This window comes from Electrophorus electricus, unplaced genomic scaffold (assembly GCF_041902795.1).
Source record: "Electrophorus electricus isolate QZ-2024a unplaced genomic scaffold, ASM4190279v1 Scaffold344, whole genome shotgun sequence".
Classification (NCBI taxonomy): domain Eukaryota; kingdom Metazoa; phylum Chordata; class Actinopteri; order Gymnotiformes; family Gymnotidae; genus Electrophorus; species Electrophorus electricus.
Genome location: NW_027658632.1, coordinates 1 through 18,957, shown reverse-complemented (window position 1 = coordinate 18,957; position 18,957 = coordinate 1). Strand labels below are relative to the sequence as shown.

The following is an 18,957-nucleotide window of genomic DNA, read 5'->3' as shown; positions in this document are numbered from 1 at the left end:
AGTGAGACCTTTCTCTGGGACAGCTCATTTTTAAACAGCGTGCTGATCTCTTGCCAATAAAGTCATCAAATGAACTCTAAATTGATCAAAGGAAAATTGTAACAAATCAATAATGCCAATTGAGCAGAATGTGGACAAGAGGCAAACGTCGAAAGAATAACAAAGCAAGCTGCGGGAACTGGGCTCGTTGGTCTAGGTGTCTGATTCTTGCTTAGGGTGTGAGTGATCCCAGGTTCAACTGCTGGATGAGCTCTTTATCCGTACTTCTGATCCACAGTTGCGCTGCACCATGCTTCGTTGTCTCCTTATGAAATGAGCAAAATAAATGACTTCTGCTTCTTACGAGTGTCCAGTGAAAATGGCACTAGATTGCCCTACTAAGAGGCTTGGTATTTAAGGCTTGCGATAGTAGCTTTGGGTGCAAGAGTTATTATGTTCAACTGGCGCAAAAGCCCACCTTGACCTTGAAACTCTTCTTGCTGTGAGAGCATTTAGGATTGTGTTTAATTTTGCTGAGTGAAGTTCAACTTCAGACCAAGCAATGGTGCCCAAGTCCTTTCCTGGTGATCCAGTGTCCCACAGAGAATACCTTTAGTATAGTTTACTCTAAAATAATTGAAAGAGTGCAGTAAATCTAACAATTGCGCTACATTGGGTTTAAGAAGAAACTCTCCTGGTGCAAAATTGGCTTGTTATGTTTTTAGGAATTTACAGCGGCAACCCTCACCTTAAAGCAATGTCTACGTCTAAAGAGAAACGGGTCGCCCTAGGTCCAACTTTAAAGAATGGGGCTTTAAAAGTCGATGACCTCCCTCTGTCCAAAGGATAGGTTAAAGCCATTGAGTTTGGTGTGGCTAAGTGAAATCATTGATGCACAGGCCTCGCGGTCGTGTTTTTTTTTTTTTTTTTTTTTTAAGTGCATTTTGCCCTGTCATTTCCAATGTGTATTTCAGAGGCTAAAAAACTTGAGGCCGAATGATGCAGCACCACGAAAAGCTCCGTGCACCATCTGGTCAAGGCTTAGATTAGAGCCAGCGAGTTTGGTACCGATAGGTCCAAGCACTGGTGTGCAGGCCTTAGGAGTGTTCTTTTCAAAGGCTATGTAAAGATGACATCGAAGGACTGGCTGTGACGTAACAGTCAAGTTATATTAGGCAGGCAACTAGATTCTGTAGGGCGGAAGAACTACAGGACAAGAACTGGGTTGTTCTTCATCACCTATTACAGATACACCTGTTGGTAACAATTGGGTGAAGTAAGAAAGCCGGCTACGGTGGAAACACAGCATAGCAAAGGCCTGAAATGATCATGCCTTTGATGGACAAATAAGAGAGCTCCGCACATGGAAACTCAGAGAGAGAAGAGGGCTTAGACTCCCTCCCAGATAGGAAAGGCAGTTTTGCAGGCAGACTCAAAGCTCATGAACAGCAGAGAACACTCACGTAGTCAGCAGGACTCGAACCTGCGCGGGAAAACCCAATGGATTTCTAGTCCATCGCCTTAACCTCTCGGCCATGACTACCACGTGCCGCAGGTCGATACTGCACAGCTCTGAAGCTGAAGAGCACCGACGCAACGCATGAAATGTCGAGTGAGAAAAGCTTGTCAGAAGTGGGATTCGAACCCACGCCTCTAGACGAGACTGCGACCTGAACGCAGCGCCTTGGTCCGCTCGGCCATCCTGACACGCTTCCGTGGGTGGCGGGGACCACGAGACCACGCCCCCTCTTTTTATGCAATGATGAGCGCTGCCTTTGAGCCCGAGTTGTCCATAAACTGACAGAACTCTAACATGCTACAGATCAAGAAACTTATCAACAATTCTTATCAGTGCACATGTTCTGGAAAAATCTTATGTGAGGGTAAGGCTATCATGTTATTTACATACTCCGAATATTAGCACAGAGTTACTGTGTAAGGTTCCCACAAGTGGCTATATTTCAAAACACTTTAAAACTCTTTATGACAGACGTGCGAACTTGCATAAAGCCTTTTCCTTACTCTGCAATGATGCGCCCGTGTGATGTTGAATCATTTTTGAAAACTGTCTCATTCTCACAATACAAATTCAGTGTATTGCAAGCATGCTTTGCATTGATTTTAGTGTTGAATCAAAGATGAGGAATAATACCCCTTCCTTGAAATATTTCAACATTTGCTTTTGAATTTGGGAAAAGAAAAGCATTTTATTCATTTTTACATAGCGCGCTAGGTGTTCAAATTTATATACCAGCGTCTGACGAGCTTTCGCTTTCAACGGAATAAAAAAGAAAATGGTATACATTTTGAAGCAGGAGTGAGACCTTTCTCTGGGACAGCTCATTTTTAAACAGCGTGCTGATCTCTTGCCAATAAAGTCATCAAATGAACTCTAAATTGATCAAAGGAAAATTGTAACAAATCAATAATGCCAATTGAGCAGAATGTGGACAAGAGGCAAACGTCGAAAGAATAACAAAGCAAGCTGCGGGAACTGGGCTCGTTGGTCTAGGTGTCTGATTCTTGCTTAGGGTGTGAGTGATCCCAGGTTCAACTGCTGGATGAGCTCTTTATCCGTACTTCTGATCCACAGTTGCGCTGCACCATGCTTCGTTGTCTCCTTATGAAATGAGCAAAATAAATGACTTCTGCTTCTTACGAGTGTCCAGTGAAAATGGCACTAGATTGCCCTACTAAGAGGCTTGGTATTTAAGGCTTGCGATAGTAGCTTTGGGTGCAAGAGTTATTATGTTCAACTGGCGCAAAAGCCCACCTTGACCTTGAAACTCTTCTTGCTGTGAGAGCATTTAGGATTGTGTTTAATTTTGCTGAGTGAAGTTCAACTTCAGACCAAGCAATGGTGCCCAAGTCCTTTCCTGGTGATCCAGTGTCCCACAGAGAATACCTTTAGTATAGTTTACTCTAAAATAATTGAAAGAGTGCAGTAAATCTAACAATTGCGCTACATTGGGTTTAAGAAGAAACTCTCCTGGTGCAAAATTGGCTTGTTATGTTTTTAGGAATTTACAGCGGCAACCCTCACCTTAAAGCAATGTCTACATCTAAAGAGAAACGGGTCGCCCTAGGTCCAACTTTAAAGAATGGGGCTTTAAAAGTCGATGACCTCCCTCTGTCCAAAGGATAGGTTAAAGCCATTGAGTTTGGTGTGGCTAAGTGAAATCATTGATGCACAGGCCTCGCGGTCGTGTTTTTTTTTTTTTTTTTTTTTAAGTGCATTTTGCCCTGTCATTTCCAATGTGTATTTCAGAGGCTAAAAAACTTGAGGCCGAATGATGCAGCACCACGAAAAGCTCCGTGCACCATCTGGTCAAGGCTTAGATTAGAGCCAGCGAGTTTGGTACCGATAGGTCCAAGCACTGGTGTGCAGGCCTTAGGAGTGTTCTTTTCAAAGGCTATGTAAAGATGACATCGAAGGACTGGCTGTGACGTAACAGTCAAGTTATATTAGGCAGGCAACTAGATTCTGTAGGGCGGAAGAACTACAGGACAAGAACTGGGTTGTTCTTCATCACCTATTACAGATACACCTGTTGGTAACAATTGGGTGAAGTAAGAAAGCCGGCTACGGTGGAAACACAGCATAGCAAAGGCCTGAAATGATCATGCCTTTGATGGACAAATAAGAGAGCTCCGCACATGGAAACTCAGAGAGAGAAGAGGGCTTAGACTCCCTCCCAGATAGGAAAGGCAGTTTTGCAGGCAGACTCAAAGCTCATGAACAGCAGAGAACACTCACGTAGTCAGCAGGACTCGAACCTGCGCGGGAAAACCCAATGGATTTCTAGTCCATCGCCTTAACCTCTCGGCCATGACTACCACGTGCCGCAGGTCGATACTGCACAGCTCTGAAGCTGAAGAGCACCGACGCAACGCATGAAATGTCGAGTGAGAAAAGCTTGTCAGAAGTGGGATTCGAACCCACGCCTCTAGACGAGACTGCGACCTGAACGCAGCGCCTTGGTCCGCTCGGCCATCCTGACACGCTTCCGTGGGTGGCGGGGACCACGAGACCACGCCCCCTCTTTTTATGCAATGATGAGCGCTGCCTTTGAGCCCGAGTTGTCCATAAACTGACAGAACTCTAACATGCTACAGATCAAGAAACTTATCAACAATTCTTATCAGTGCACATGTTCTGGAAAAATCTTATGTGAGGGTAAGGCTATCATGTTATTTACATACTCCGAATATTAGCACAGAGTTACTGTGTAAGGTTCCCACAAGTGGCTATATTTCAAAACACTTTAAAACTCTTTATGACAGACGTGCGAACTTGCATAAAGCCTTTTCCTTACTCTGCAATGATGCGCCCGTGTGATGTTGAATCATTTTTGAAAACTGTCTCATTCTCACAATACAAATTCAGTGTATTGCAAGCATGCTTTGCATTGATTTTAGTGTTGAATCAAAGATGAGGAATAATACCCCTTCCTTGAAATATTTCAACATTTGCTTTTGAATTTGGGAAAAGAAAAGCATTTTATTCATTTTTACATAGCGCGCTAGGTGTTCAAATTTATATACCAGCGTCTGACGAGCTTTCGCTTTCAACGGAATAAAAAAGAAAATGGTATACATTTTGAAGCAGGAGTGAGACCTTTCTCTGGGACAGCTCATTTTTAAACAGCGTGCTGATCTCTTGCCAATAAAGTCATCAAATGAACTCTAAATTGATCAAAGGAAAATTGTAACAAATCAATAATGCCAATTGAGCAGAATGTGGACAAGAGGCAAACGTCGAAAGAATAACAAAGCAAGCTGCGGGAACTGGGCTCGTTGGTCTAGGTGTCTGATTCTTGCTTAGGGTGTGAGTGATCCCAGGTTCAACTGCTGGATGAGCTCTTTATCCGTACTTCTGATCCACAGTTGCGCTGCACCATGCTTCGTTGTCTCCTTATGAAATGAGCAAAATAAATGACTTCTGCTTCTTACGAGTGTCCAGTGAAAATGGCACTAGATTGCCCTACTAAGAGGCTTGGTATTTAAGGCTTGCGATAGTAGCTTTGGGTGCAAGAGTTATTATGTTCAACTGGCGCAAAAGCCCACCTTGACCTTGAAACTCTTCTTGCTGTGAGAGCATTTAGGATTGTGTTTAATTTTGCTGAGTGAAGTTCAACTTCAGACCAAGCAATGGTGCCCAAGTCCTTTCCTGGTGATCCAGTGTCCCACAGAGAATACCTTTAGTATAGTTTACTCTAAAATAATTGAAAGAGTGCAGTAAATCTAACAATTGCGCTACATTGGGTTTAAGAAGAAACTCTCCTGGTGCAAAATTGGCTTGTTATGTTTTTAGGAATTTACAGCGGCAACCCTCACCTTAAAGCAATGTCTACATCTAAAGAGAAACGGGTCGCCCTAGGTCCAACTTTAAAGAATGGGGCTTTAAAAGTCGATGACCTCCCTCTGTCCAAAGGATAGGTTAAAGCCATTGAGTTTGGTGTGGCTAAGTGAAATCATTGATGCACAGGCCTCGCGGTCGTGTTTTTTTTTTTTTTTTTTTTTAAGTGCATTTTGCCCTGTCATTTCCAATGTGTATTTCAGAGGCTAAAAAACTTGAGGCCGAATGATGCAGCACCACGAAAAGCTCCGTGCACCATCTGGTCAAGGCTTAGATTAGAGCCAGCGAGTTTGGTACCGATAGGTCCAAGCACTGGTGTGCAGGCCTTAGGAGTGTTCTTTTCAAAGGCTATGTAAAGATGACATCGAAGGACTGGCTGTGACGTAACAGTCAAGTTATATTAGGCAGGCAACTAGATTCTGTAGGGCGGAAGAACTACAGGACAAGAACTGGGTTGTTCTTCATCACCTATTACAGATACACCTGTTGGTAACAATTGGGTGAAGTAAGAAAGCCGGCTACGGTGGAAACACAGCATAGCAAAGGCCTGAAATGATCATGCCTTTGATGGACAAATAAGAGAGCTCCGCACATGGAAACTCAGAGAGAGAAGAGGGCTTAGACTCCCTCCCAGATAGGAAAGGCAGTTTTGCAGGCAGACTCAAAGCTCATGAACAGCAGAGAACACTCACGTAGTCAGCAGGACTCGAACCTGCGCGGGAAAACCCAATGGATTTCTAGTCCATCGCCTTAACCTCTCGGCCATGACTACCACGTGCCGCAGGTCGATACTGCACAGCTCTGAAGCTGAAGAGCACCGACGCAACGCATGAAATGTCGAGTGAGAAAAGCTTGTCAGAAGTGGGATTCGAACCCACGCCTCTAGACGAGACTGCGACCTGAACGCAGCGCCTTGGTCCGCTCGGCCATCCTGACACGCTTCCGTGGGTGGCGGGGACCACGAGACCACGCCCCCTCTTTTTATGCAATGATGAGCGCTGCCTTTGAGCCCGAGTTGTCCATAAACTGACAGAACTCTAACATGCTACAGATCAAGAAACTTATCAACAATTCTTATCAGTGCACATGTTCTGGAAAAATCTTATGTGAGGGTAAGGCTATCATGTTATTTACATACTCCGAATATTAGCACAGAGTTACTGTGTAAGGTTCCCACAAGTGGCTATATTTCAAAACACTTTAAAACTCTTTATGACAGACGTGCGAACTTGCATAAAGCCTTTTCCTTACTCTGCAATGATGCGCCCGTGTGATGTTGAATCATTTTTGAAAACTGTCTCATTCTCACAATACAAATTCAGTGTATTGCAAGCATGCTTTGCATTGATTTTAGTGTTGAATCAAAGATGAGGAATAATACCCCTTCCTTGAAATATTTCAACATTTGCTTTTGAATTTGGGAAAAGAAAAGCATTTTATTCATTTTTACATAGCGCGCTAGGTGTTCAAATTTATATACCAGCGTCTGACGAGCTTTCGCTTTCAACGGAATAAAAAAGAAAATGGTATACATTTTGAAGCAGGAGTGAGACCTTTCTCTGGGACAGCTCATTTTTAAACAGCGTGCTGATCTCTTGCCAATAAAGTCATCAAATGAACTCTAAATTGATCAAAGGAAAATTGTAACAAATCAATAATGCCAATTGAGCAGAATGTGGACAAGAGGCAAACGTCGAAAGAATAACAAAGCAAGCTGCGGGAACTGGGCTCGTTGGTCTAGGTGTCTGATTCTTGCTTAGGGTGTGAGTGATCCCAGGTTCAACTGCTGGATGAGCTCTTTATCCGTACTTCTGATCCACAGTTGCGCTGCACCATGCTTCGTTGTCTCCTTATGAAATGAGCAAAATAAATGACTTCTGCTTCTTACGAGTGTCCAGTGAAAATGGCACTAGATTGCCCTACTAAGAGGCTTGGTATTTAAGGCTTGCGATAGTAGCTTTGGGTGCAAGAGTTATTATGTTCAACTGGCGCAAAAGCCCACCTTGACCTTGAAACTCTTCTTGCTGTGAGAGCATTTAGGATTGTGTTTAATTTTGCTGAGTGAAGTTCAACTTCAGACCAAGCAATGGTGCCCAAGTCCTTTCCTGGTGATCCAGTGTCCCACAGAGAATACCTTTAGTATAGTTTACTCTAAAATAATTGAAAGAGTGCAGTAAATCTAACAATTGCGCTACATTGGGTTTAAGAAGAAACTCTCCTGGTGCAAAATTGGCTTGTTATGTTTTTAGGAATTTACAGCGGCAACCCTCACCTTAAAGCAATGTCTACATCTAAAGAGAAACGGGTCGCCCTAGGTCCAACTTTAAAGAATGGGGCTTTAAAAGTCGATGACCTCCCTCTGTCCAAAGGATAGGTTAAAGCCATTGAGTTTGGTGTGGCTAAGTGAAATCATTGATGCACAGGCCTCGCGGTCGTGTTTTTTTTTTTTTTTTTTTTTAAGTGCATTTTGCCCTGTCATTTCCAATGTGTATTTCAGAGGCTAAAAAACTTGAGGCCGAATGATGCAGCACCACGAAAAGCTCCGTGCACCATCTGGTCAAGGCTTAGATTAGAGCCAGCGAGTTTGGTACCGATAGGTCCAAGCACTGGTGTGCAGGCCTTAGGAGTGTTCTTTTCAAAGGCTATGTAAAGATGACATCGAAGGACTGGCTGTGACGTAACAGTCAAGTTATATTAGGCAGGCAACTAGATTCTGTAGGGCGGAAGAACTACAGGACAAGAACTGGGTTGTTCTTCATCACCTATTACAGATACACCTGTTGGTAACAATTGGGTGAAGTAAGAAAGCCGGCTACGGTGGAAACACAGCATAGCAAAGGCCTGAAATGATCATGCCTTTGATGGACAAATAAGAGAGCTCCGCACATGGAAACTCAGAGAGAGAAGAGGGCTTAGACTCCCTCCCAGATAGGAAAGGCAGTTTTGCAGGCAGACTCAAAGCTCATGAACAGCAGAGAACACTCACGTAGTCAGCAGGACTCGAACCTGCGCGGGAAAACCCAATGAATTTCTAGTCCATCGCCTTAACCTCTCGGCCATGACTACCACGTGCCGCAGGTCGATACTGCACAGCTCTGAAGCTGAAGAGCACCGACGCAACGCATGAAATGTCGAGTGAGAAAAGCTTGTCAGAAGTGGGATTCGAACCCACGCCTCTAGACGAGACTGCGACCTGAACGCAGCGCCTTGGTCCGCTCGGCCATCCTGACACGCTTCCGTGGGTGGCGGGGACCACGAGACCACGCCCCCTCTTTTTATGCAATGATGAGCGCTGCCTTTGAGCCCGAGTTGTCCATAAACTGACAGAACTCTAACATGCTACAGATCAAGAAACTTATCAACAATTCTTATCAGTGCACATGTTCTGGAAAAATCTTATGTGAGGGTAAGGCTATCATGTTATTTACATACTCCGAATATTAGCACAGCGTTACTGTGTAAGGTTCCCACAAGTGGCTATATTTCAAAACACTTTAAAACTCTTTATGACAGACGTGCGAACTTGCATAAAGCCTTTTCCTTACTCTGCAATGATGCGCCCGTGTGATGTTGAATCATTTTTGAAAACTGTCTCATTCTCACAATACAAATTCAGTGTATTGCAAGCATGCTTTGCATTGATTTTAGTGTTGAATCAAAGATGAGGAATAATACCCCTTCCTTGAAATATTTCAACATTTGCTTTTGAATTTGGGAAAAGAAAAGCATTTTATTCATTTTTACATAGCGCGCTAGGTGTTCAAATTTATATACCAGCGTCTGACGAGCTTTCGCTTTCAACGGAATAAAAAAGAAAATGGTATACATTTTGAAGCAGGAGTGAGACCTTTCTCTGGGACAGCTCATTTTTAAACAGCGTGCTGATCTCTTGCCAATAAAGTCATCAAATGAACTCTAAATTGATCAAAGGAAAATTGTAACAAATCAATAATGCCAATTGAGCAGAATGTGGACAAGAGGCAAACGTCGAAAGAATAACAAAGCAAGCTGCGGGAACTGGGCTCGTTGGTCTAGGTGTCTGATTCTTGCTTAGGGTGTGAGTGATCCCAGGTTCAACTGCTGGATGAGCTCTTTATCCGTACTTCTGATCCACAGTTGCGCTGCACCATGCTTCGTTGTCTCCTTATGAAATGAGCAAAATAAATGACTTCTGCTTCTTACGAGTGTCCAGTGAAAATGGCACTAGATTGCCCTACTAAGAGGCTTGGTATTTAAGGCTTGCGATAGTAGCTTTGGGTGCAAGAGTTATTATGTTCAACTGGCGCAAAAGCCCACCTTGACCTTGAAACTCTTCTTGCTGTGAGAGCATTTAGGATTGTGTTTAATTTTGCTGAGTGAAGTTCAACTTCAGACCAAGCAATGGTGCCCAAGTCCTTTCCTGGTGATCCAGTGTCCCACAGAGAATACCTTTAGTATAGTTTACTCTAAAATAATTGAAAGAGTGCAGTAAATCTAACAATTGCGCTACATTGGGTTTAAGAAGAAACTCTCCTGGTGCAAAATTGGCTTGTTATGTTTTTAGGAATTTACAGCGGCAACCCTCACCTTAAAGCAATGTCTACGTCTAAAGAGAAACGGGTCGCCCTAGGTCCAACTTTAAAGAATGGGGCTTTAAAAGTCGATGACCTCCCTCTGTCCAAAGGATAGGTTAAAGCCATTGAGTTTGGTGTGGCTAAGTGAAATCATTGATGCACAGGCCTCGCGGTCGTGTTTTTTTTTTTTTTTTTTTTTTAAGTGCATTTTGCCCTGTCATTTCCAATGTGTATTTCAGAGGCTAAAAAACTTGAGGCCGAATGATGCAGCACCACGAAAAGCTCCGTGCACCATCTGGTCAAGGCTTAGATTAGAGCCAGCGAGTTTGGTACCGATAGGTCCAAGCACTGGTGTGCAGGCCTTAGGAGTGTTCTTTTCAAAGGCTATGTAAAGATGACATCGAAGGACTGGCTGTGATGTAACAGTCAAGTTATATTAGGCAGGCAACTAGATTCTGTAGGGCGGAAGAACTACAGGACAAGAACTGGGTTGTTCTTCATCACCTATTACAGATACACCTGTTGGTAACAATTGGGTGAAGTAAGAAAGCCGGCTACGGTGGAAACACAGCATAGCAAAGGCCTGAAATGATCATGCCTTTGATGGACAAATAAGAGAGCTCCGCACATGGAAACTCAGAGAGAGAAGAGGGCTTAGACTCCCTCCCAGATAGGAAAGGCAGTTTTGCAGGCAGACTCAAAGCTCATGAACAGCAGAGAACACTCACGTAGTCAGCAGGACTCGAACCTGCACGGGAAAACCCAATGGATTTCTAGTCCATCGCCTTAACCTCTCGGCCATGACTACCACGTGCCGCAGGTCGATACTGCACAGCTCTGAAGCTGAAGAGCACCGACGCAACGCATGAAATGTCGAGTGAGAAAAGCTTGTCAGAAGTGGGATTCGAACCCACGCCTCTAGACGAGACTGCGACCTGAACGCAGCGCCTTGGTCCGCTCGGCCATCCTGACACGCTTCCGTGGGTGGCGGGGACCACGAGACCACGCCCCCTCTTTTTATGCAATGATGAGCGCTGCCTTTGAGCCCGAGTTGTCCATAAACTGACAGAACTCTAACATGCTACAGATCAAGAAACTTATCAACAATTCTTATCAGTGCACATGTTCTGGAAAAATCTTATGTGAGGGTAAGGCTATCATGTTATTTACATACTCCGAATATTAGCACAGAGTTACTGTGTAAGGTTCCCACAAGTGGCTATATTTCAAAACACTTTAAAACTCTTTATGACAGACGTGCGAACTTGCATAAAGCCTTTTCCTTACTCTGCAATGATGCGCCCGTGTGATGTTGAATCATTTTTGAAAACTGTCTCATTCTCACAATACAAAATCAGTGTATTGCAAGCATGCTTTGCATTGATTTTAGTGTTGAATCAAAGATGAGGAATAATACCCCTTCCTTGAAATATTTCAACATTTGCTTTTGAATTTGGGAAAAGAAAAGCATTTTATTCATTTTTACATAGCACGCTAGGTGTTCAAATTTATATACCAGCGTCTGACGAGCTTTCGCTTTCAACGGAATAAAAAAGAAAATGGTATACATTTTGAAGCAGGAGTGAGACCTTTCTCTGGGACAGCTCATTTTTAAACAGCGTGCTGATCTCTTGCCAATAAAGTCATCAAATGAACTCTAAATTGATCAAAGGAAAATTGTAACAAATCAATAATGCCAATTGAGCAGAATGTGGACAAGAGGCAAACGTCGAAAGAATAACAAAGCAAGCTGCGGGAACTGGGCTCGTTGGTCTAGGTGTCTGATTCTTGCTTAGGGTGTGAGTGATCCCAGGTTCAACTGCTGGATGAGCTCTTTATCCGTACTTCTGATCCACAGTTGCGCTGCACCATGCTTCGTTGTCTCCTTATGAAATGAGCAAAATAAATGACTTCTGCTTCTTACGAGTGTCCAGTGAAAATGGCACTAGATTGCCCTACTAAGAGGCTTGGTATTTAAGGCTTGCGATAGTAGCTTTGGGTGCAAGAGTTATTATGTTCAACTGGCGCAAAAGCCCACCTTGACCTTGAAACTCTTCTTGCTGTGAGAGCATTTAGGATTGTGTTTAATTTTGCTGAGTGAAGTTCAACTTCAGACCAAGCAATGGTGCCCAAGTCCTTTCCTGGTGATCCAGTGTCCCACAGAGAATACCTTTAGTATAGTTTACTCTAAAATAATTGAAAGAGTGCAGTAAATCTAACAATTGCGCTACATTGGGTTTAAGAAGAAACTCTCCTGGTGCAAAATTGGCTTGTTATGTTTTTAGGAATTTACAGCGGCAACCCTCACCTTAAAGCAATGTCTACGTCTAAAGAGAAACGGGTCGCCCTAGGTCCAACTTTAAAGAATGGGGCTTTAAAAGTCGATGACCTCCCTCTGTCCAAAGGATAGGTTAAAGCCATTGAGTTTGGTGTGGCTAAGTGAAATCATTGATGCACAGGCCTCGCGGTCGTGTTTTTTTTTTTGTTTTTTTTTAAGTGCATTTTGCCCTGTCATTTCCAATGTGTATTTCAGAGGCTAAAAAACTTGAGGCCGAATGATGCAGCACCACGAAAAGCTCCGTGCACCATCTGGTCAAGGCTTAGATTAGAGCCAGCGAGTTTGGTACCGATAGGTCCAAGCACTGGTGTGCAGGCCTTAGGAGTGTTCTTTTCAAAGGCTATGTAAAGATGACATCGAAGGACTGGCTGTGACGTAACAGTCAAGTTATATTAGGCAGGCAACTAGATTCTGTAGGGCGGAAGAACTACAGGACAAGAACTGGGTTGTTCTTCATCACCTATTACAGATACACCTGCTGGTAACAATTGGGTGAAGTAAGAAAGCCGGCTACGGTGGAAACACAGCATAGCAAAGGCCTGAAATGATCATGCCTTTGATGGACAAATAAGAGAGCTCCGCACATGGAAACTCAGAGAGAGAAGAGGGCTTAGACTCCCTCCCAGATAGGAAAGGCAGTTTTGCAGGCAGACTCAAAGCTCATGAACAGCAGAGAACACTCACGTAGTCAGCAGGACTCGAACCTGCGCGGGAAAACCCAATGAATTTCTAGTCCATCGCCTTAACCTCTCGGCCATGACTACCACGTGCCGCAGGTCGATACTGCACAGCTCTGAAGCTGAAGAGCACCGACGCAACGCATGAAATGTCGAGTGAGAAAAGCTTGTCAGAAGTGGGATTCGAACCCACGCCTCTAGACGAGACTGCGACCTGAACGCAGCGCCTTGGTCCGCTCGGCCATCCTGACACGCTTCCGTGGGTGGCGGGGACCACGAGACCACGCCCCCTCTTTTTATGCAATGATGAGCGCTGCCTTTGAGCCCGAGTTGTCCATAAACTGACAGAACTCTAACATGCTACAGATCAAGAAACTTATCAACAATTCTTATCAGTGCACATGTTCTGGAAAAATCTTATGTGAGGGTAAGGCTATCATGTTATTTACATACTCCGAATATTAGCACAGAGTTACTGTGTAAGGTTCCCACAAGTGGCTATATTTCAAAACACTTTAAAACTCTTTATGACAGACGTGCGAACTTGCATAAAGCCTTTTCCTTACTCTGCAATGATGCGCCCGTGTGATGTTGAATCATTTTTGAAAACTGTCTCATTCTCACAATACAAATTCAGTGTATTGCAAGCATGCTTTGCATTGATTTTAGTGTTGAATCAAAGATGAGGAATAATACCCCTTCCTTGAAATATTTCAACATTTGCTTTTGAATTTGGGAAAAGAAAAGCATTTTATTCATTTTTACATAGCGCGCTAGGTGTTCAAATTTATATACCAGCGTCTGATGAGCTTTCGCTTTCAACGGAATAAAAAAGAAAATGGTATACATTTTGAAGCAGGAGTGAGACCTTTCTCTGGGACAGCTCATTTTTAAACAGCGTGCTGATCTCTTGCCAATAAAGTCATCAAATGAACTCTAAATTGATCAAAGGAAAATTGTAACAAATCAATAATGCCAATTGAGCAGAATGTGGACAAGAGGCAAACGTCGAAAGAATAACAAAGCAAGCTGCGGGAACTGGGCTCCTTGGTCTAGGTGTCTGATTCTTGCTTAGGGTGTGAGTGATCCCAGGTTCAACTGCTGGATGAGCTCTTTATCCGTACTTCTGATCCACAGTTGCGCTGCACCATGCTTCGTTGTCTCCTTATGAAATGAGCAAAATAAATGACTTCTGCTTCTTACGAGTGTCCAGTGAAAATGGCACTAGATTGCCCTACTAAGAGGCTTGGTATTTAAGGCTTGCGATAGTAGCTTTGGGTGCAAGAGTTATTATGTTCAACTGGCGCAAAAGCCCACCTTGACCTTGAAACTCTTCTTGCTGTGAGAGCATTTAGGATTGTGTTTAATTTTGCTGAGTGAAGTTCAACTTCAGACCAAGCAATGGTGCCCAAGTCCTTTCCTGGTGATCCAGTGTCCCACAGAGAATACCTTTAGTATAGTTTACTCTAAAATAATTGAAAGAGTGCAGTAAATCTAACAATTGCGCTACATTGGGTTTAAGAAGAAACTCTCCTGGTGCAAAATTGGCTTGTTATGTTTTTAGGAATTTACAGCGGCAACCCTCACCTTAAAGCAATGTCTACGTCTAAAGAGAAACGGGTCGCCCTAGGTCCAACTTTAAAGAATGGGGCTTTAAAAGTCGATGACCTCCCTCTGTCCAAAGGATAGGTTAAAGCCATTGAGTTTGGTGTGGCTAAGTGAAATCATTGATGCACAGGCCTCGCGGTCGTGTTTTTTTTTTTTTTTTTTTTTAAGTGCATTTTGCCCTGTCATTTCCAATGTGTATTTCAGAGGCTAAAAAACTTGAGGCCGAATGATGCAGCACCACGAAAAGCTCCGTGCACCATCTGGTCAAGGCTTAGATTAGAGCCAGCGAGTTTGGTACCGATAGGTCCAAGCACTGGTGTGCAGGCCTTAGGAGTGTTCTTTTCAAAGGCTATGTAAAGATGACATCGAAGGACTGGCTGTGACGTAACAGTCAAGTTATATTAGGCAGGCAACTAGATTCTGTAGGGCGGAAGAACTACAGGACAAGAACTGGGTTGTTCTTCATCACCTATTACAGATACACCTGTTGGTAACAATTGGGTGAAGTAAGAAAGCCGGCTACGGTGGAAACACAGCATAGCAAAGGCCTGAAATGATCATGCCTTTGATGGACAAATAAGAGAGCTCCGCACATGGAAACTCAGAGAGAGAAGAGGGCTTAGACTCCCTCCCAGATAGGAAAGGCAGTTTTGCAGGCAGACTCAAAGCTCATGAACAGCAGAGAACACTCACGTAGTCAGCAGGACTCGAACCTGCGCGGGAAAACCCAATGGATTTCTAGTCCATCGCCTTAACCTCTCGGCCATGACTACCACGTGCCGCAGGTCGATACTGCACAGCTCTGAAGCTGAAGAGCACCGACGCAACGCATGAAATGTCGAGTGAGAAAAGCTTATCAGAAGTGGGATTCGAACCCACGCCTCTAGACGAGACTGCGACCTGAACGCAGCGCCTTGGTCCGCTCGGCCATCCTGACACGCTTCCGTGGGTGGCGGGGACCACGAGACCACGCCCCCTCTTTTTATGCAATGATGAGCGCTGCCTTTGAGCCCGAGTTGTCCATAAACTGACAGAACTCTAACATGCTACAGATCAAGAAACTTATCAACAATTCTTATCAGTGCACATGTTCTGGAAAAATCTTATGTGAGGGTAAGGCTATCATGTTATTTACATACTCCGAATATTAGCACAGAGTTACTGTGTAAGGTTCCCACAAGTGGCTATATTTCAAAACACTTTAAAACTCTTTATGACAGACGTGCGAACTTGCATAAAGCCTTTTCCTTACTCTGCAATGATGCGCCCGTGTGATGTTGAATCATTTTTGAAAACTGTCTCATTCTCACAATACAAAATCAGTGTATTGCAAGCATGCTTTGCATTGATTTTAGTGTTGAATCAAAGATGAGGAATAATACCCCTTCCTTGAAATATTTCAACATTTGCTTTTGAATTTGGGAAAAGAAAAGCATTTTATTCATTTTTACATAGCACGCTAGGTGTTCAAATTTATATACCAGCGTCTGACGAGCTTTCGCTTTCAACGGAATAAAAAAGAAAATGGTATACATTTTGAAGCAGGAGTGAGACCTTTCTCTGGGACAGCTCATTTTTAAACAGTGTGCTGATCTCTTGCCAATAAAGTCATCAAATGAACTCTAAATTGATCAAAGGAAAATTGTAACAAATCAATAATGCCAATTGAGCAGAATGTGGACAAGAGGCAAACGTCGAAAGAATAACAAAGCAAGCTGCGGGAACTGGGCTCGTTGGTCTAGGTGTCTGATTCTTGCTTAGGGTGTGAGTGATCCCAGGTTCAACTGCTGGATGAGCTCTTTATCCGTACTTCTGATCCACAGTTGCGCTGCACCATGCTTCGTTGTCTCCTTATGAAATGAGCAAAATAAATGACTTCTGCTTCTTACGAGTGTCCAGTGAAAATGGCACTAGATTGCCCTACTAAGAGGCTTGGTATTTAAGGCTTGCGATAGTAGCTTTGGGTGCAAGAGTTATTATGTTCAACTGGCGCAAAAGCCCACCTTGACCTTGAAACTCTTCTTGCTGTGAGAGCATTTAGGATTGTGTTTAATTTTGCTGAGTGAAGTTCAACTTCAGACCAAGCAATGGTGCCCAAGTCCTTTCCTGGTGATCCAGTGTCCCACAGAGAATACCTTTAGTATAGTTTACTCTAAAATAATTGAAAGAGTGCAGTAAATCTAACAATTGCGCTACATTGGGTTTAAGAAGAAACTCTCCTGGTGCAAAATTGGCTTGTTATGTTTTTAGGAATTTACAGCGGCAACCCTCACCTTAAAGCAATGTCTACGTCTAAAGAGAAACGGGTCGCCCTAGGTCCAACTTTAAAGAATGGGGCTTTAAAAGTCGATGACCTCCCTCTGTCCAAAGGATAGGTTAAAGCCATTGAGTTTGGTGTGGCTAAGTGAAATCATTGATGCACAGGCCTCGCGGTCGTGTTTTTTTTTTTGTTTTTTTTTAAGTGCATTTTGCCCTGTCATTTCCAATGTGTATTTCAGAGGCTAAAAAACTTGAGGCCGAATGATGCAGCACCACGAAAAGCTCCGTGCACCATCTGGTCAAGGCTTAGATTAGAGCCAGCGAGTTTGGTACCGATAGGTCCAAGCACTGGTGTGCAGGCCTTAGGAGTGTTCTTTTCAAAGGCTATGTAAAGATGACATCGAAGGACTGGCTGTGACGTAACAGTCAAGTTATATTAGGCAGGCAACTAGATTCTGTAGGGCGGAAGAACTACAGGACAAGAACTGGGTTGTTCTTCATCACCTATTACAGATACACCTGCTGGTAACAATTGGGTGAAGTAAGAAAGCCGGCTACGGTGGAAACACAGCATAGCAAAGGCCTGAAATGATCATGCCTTTGATGGACAAATAAGAGAGCTCCGCACATGGAAACTCAGAGAGAGAAGAGGGCTTAGACTCCCTCCCAGATAGGAAAGGCAGTTTTGCAGGCAGACTCAAAGCTCATGAACAGCAGAGAACACTCACGTAGTCAGCAGGACTCGAACCTGCGCGGGAAAACCCAATGAATTTCTAGTCCATCGCCTTAACCTCTCGGCCATGACTACCACGTGCCGCAGGTCGATACTGCACAGCTCTGAAGCTGAAGAGCACCGACGCAACGCATGAAATGTCGAGTGAGAAAAGCTTGTCAGAAGTGGGATTCGAACCCACGCCTCTAGACGAGACTGCGACCTGAACGCAGCGCCTTGGTCCGCTCGGCCATCCTGACACGCTTCCGTGGGTGGCGGGGACCACGAGACCACGCCCCCTCTTTTTATGCAATGATGAGCGCTGCCTTTGAGCCCGAGTTGTCCATAAACTGACAGAACTCTAACATGCTACAGATCAAGAAACTTATCAACAATTCTTATCAGTGCACATGTTCTGGAAAAATCTTATGTGAGGGTAAGGCTATCATGTTATTTACATACTCCGAATATTAGCACAGAGTTACTGTGTAAGGTTCCCACAAGTGGCTATATTTCAAAACACTTTAAAACTCTTTATGACAGACGTGCGAACTTGCATAAAGCCTTTTCCTTACTCTGCAATGATGCGCCCGTGTGATGTTGAATCATTTTTGAAAACTGTCTCATTCTCACAATACAAATTCAGTGTATTGCAAGCATGCTTTGCATTGATTTTAGTGTTGAATCAAAGATGAGGAATAATACCCCTTCCTTGAAATATTTCAACATTTGCTTTTGAATTTGGGAAAAGAAAAGCATTTTATTCATTTTTACATAGCGCGCTAGGTGTTCAAATTTATATACCAGCGTCTGACGAGCTTTCGCTTTCAACGGAATAAAAAAGAAAATGGTATACATTTTGAAGCAGGAGTGAGACCTTTCTCTGGGACAGCTCATTTTTAAACAGCGTGCTGATCTCTTGCCAATAAAGTCATCAAATGAACTCTAAATTGATCAAAGGAAAATTGTAACAAATCAATAATGCCAATTGAGCAGAATGTGGACAAGAGGCAAACGTCGAAAGAATAACAAAGCAAGCTGCGGGAACTGGGCTCCTTGGTCTAGGTGTCTGATTCTTGCTTAGGGTGTGAGTGATCCCAGGTTCAACTGCTGGATGAGCTCTTTATCCGTACTTCTGATCCACAGTTGCGCTGCACCATGCTTCGTTGTCTCCTTATGAAATGAGCAAAATAAATGACTTCTGCTTCTTACGAGTGTCCAGTGAAAATGGCACTAGATTGCCCTACTAAGAGGCTTGGTATTTAAGGCTTGCGATAGTAGCTTTGGGTGCAAGAGTTATTATGTTCAACTGGCGCAAAAGCCCACCTTGACCTTGAAACTCTTCTTGCTGTGAGAGCATTTAGGATTGTGTTTAATTTTGCTGAGTGAAGTTCAACTTCAGACCAAGCAATGGTGCCCAAGTCCTTTCCTGGTGATCCAGTGTCCCACAGAGAATACCTTTAGTATAGTTT

The 18,957-nt window shown here is 43.6% G+C and overlaps 16 non-coding genes across 16 annotated transcripts; all 16 read right to left on the bottom strand.

The window, feature by feature from the left end:
• Positions 1-1,441: 1,441 nt before the first annotated feature.
• trnas-aga (transfer RNA serine (anticodon AGA)) lies at positions 1,442-1,522 on the bottom strand. The gene has a single exon. It is a non-coding gene; the product is annotated as a tRNA-Ser (tRNA).
• An 81-nt stretch (positions 1,523-1,603) lies between these two features.
• trnal-cag (transfer RNA leucine (anticodon CAG)) lies at positions 1,604-1,686 on the bottom strand. The gene has a single exon. It is a non-coding gene; the product is annotated as a tRNA-Leu (tRNA).
• A 2,049-nt stretch (positions 1,687-3,735) lies between these two features.
• On the bottom strand, positions 3,736-3,816 carry trnas-aga (transfer RNA serine (anticodon AGA)). The gene has a single exon. It is a non-coding gene; the product is annotated as a tRNA-Ser (tRNA).
• Positions 3,817-3,897: 81 nt separating this feature from the next.
• trnal-cag (transfer RNA leucine (anticodon CAG)) lies at positions 3,898-3,980 on the bottom strand. Its single transcript has one exon. It is a non-coding gene; the product is annotated as a tRNA-Leu (tRNA).
• Positions 3,981-6,029: 2,049 nt separating this feature from the next.
• Positions 6,030-6,110, bottom strand: trnas-aga (transfer RNA serine (anticodon AGA)). The gene has a single exon. It is a non-coding gene; the product is annotated as a tRNA-Ser (tRNA).
• Positions 6,111-6,191: 81 nt separating this feature from the next.
• On the bottom strand, positions 6,192-6,274 carry trnal-cag (transfer RNA leucine (anticodon CAG)). Its single transcript has one exon. It is a non-coding gene; the product is annotated as a tRNA-Leu (tRNA).
• Positions 6,275-8,323: 2,049 nt separating this feature from the next.
• trnas-aga (transfer RNA serine (anticodon AGA)) lies at positions 8,324-8,404 on the bottom strand. The gene has a single exon. It is a non-coding gene; the product is annotated as a tRNA-Ser (tRNA).
• Positions 8,405-8,485: 81 nt separating this feature from the next.
• On the bottom strand, positions 8,486-8,568 carry trnal-cag (transfer RNA leucine (anticodon CAG)). Its single transcript has one exon. It is a non-coding gene; the product is annotated as a tRNA-Leu (tRNA).
• Positions 8,569-10,618: 2,050 nt separating this feature from the next.
• trnas-aga (transfer RNA serine (anticodon AGA)) lies at positions 10,619-10,699 on the bottom strand. The gene has a single exon. It is a non-coding gene; the product is annotated as a tRNA-Ser (tRNA).
• An 81-nt stretch (positions 10,700-10,780) lies between these two features.
• Positions 10,781-10,863, bottom strand: trnal-cag (transfer RNA leucine (anticodon CAG)). The gene has a single exon. It is a non-coding gene; the product is annotated as a tRNA-Leu (tRNA).
• Positions 10,864-12,912: 2,049 nt separating this feature from the next.
• Positions 12,913-12,993, bottom strand: trnas-aga (transfer RNA serine (anticodon AGA)). Its single transcript has one exon. It is a non-coding gene; the product is annotated as a tRNA-Ser (tRNA).
• An 81-nt stretch (positions 12,994-13,074) lies between these two features.
• On the bottom strand, positions 13,075-13,157 carry trnal-cag (transfer RNA leucine (anticodon CAG)). Its single transcript has one exon. It is a non-coding gene; the product is annotated as a tRNA-Leu (tRNA).
• A 2,049-nt stretch (positions 13,158-15,206) lies between these two features.
• On the bottom strand, positions 15,207-15,287 carry trnas-aga (transfer RNA serine (anticodon AGA)). The gene has a single exon. It is a non-coding gene; the product is annotated as a tRNA-Ser (tRNA).
• An 81-nt stretch (positions 15,288-15,368) lies between these two features.
• Positions 15,369-15,451, bottom strand: trnal-cag (transfer RNA leucine (anticodon CAG)). The gene has a single exon. It is a non-coding gene; the product is annotated as a tRNA-Leu (tRNA).
• A 2,049-nt stretch (positions 15,452-17,500) lies between these two features.
• Positions 17,501-17,581, bottom strand: trnas-aga (transfer RNA serine (anticodon AGA)). Its single transcript has one exon. It is a non-coding gene; the product is annotated as a tRNA-Ser (tRNA).
• Positions 17,582-17,662: 81 nt separating this feature from the next.
• Positions 17,663-17,745, bottom strand: trnal-cag (transfer RNA leucine (anticodon CAG)). Its single transcript has one exon. It is a non-coding gene; the product is annotated as a tRNA-Leu (tRNA).
• Positions 17,746-18,957: the final 1,212 nt, after the last annotated feature.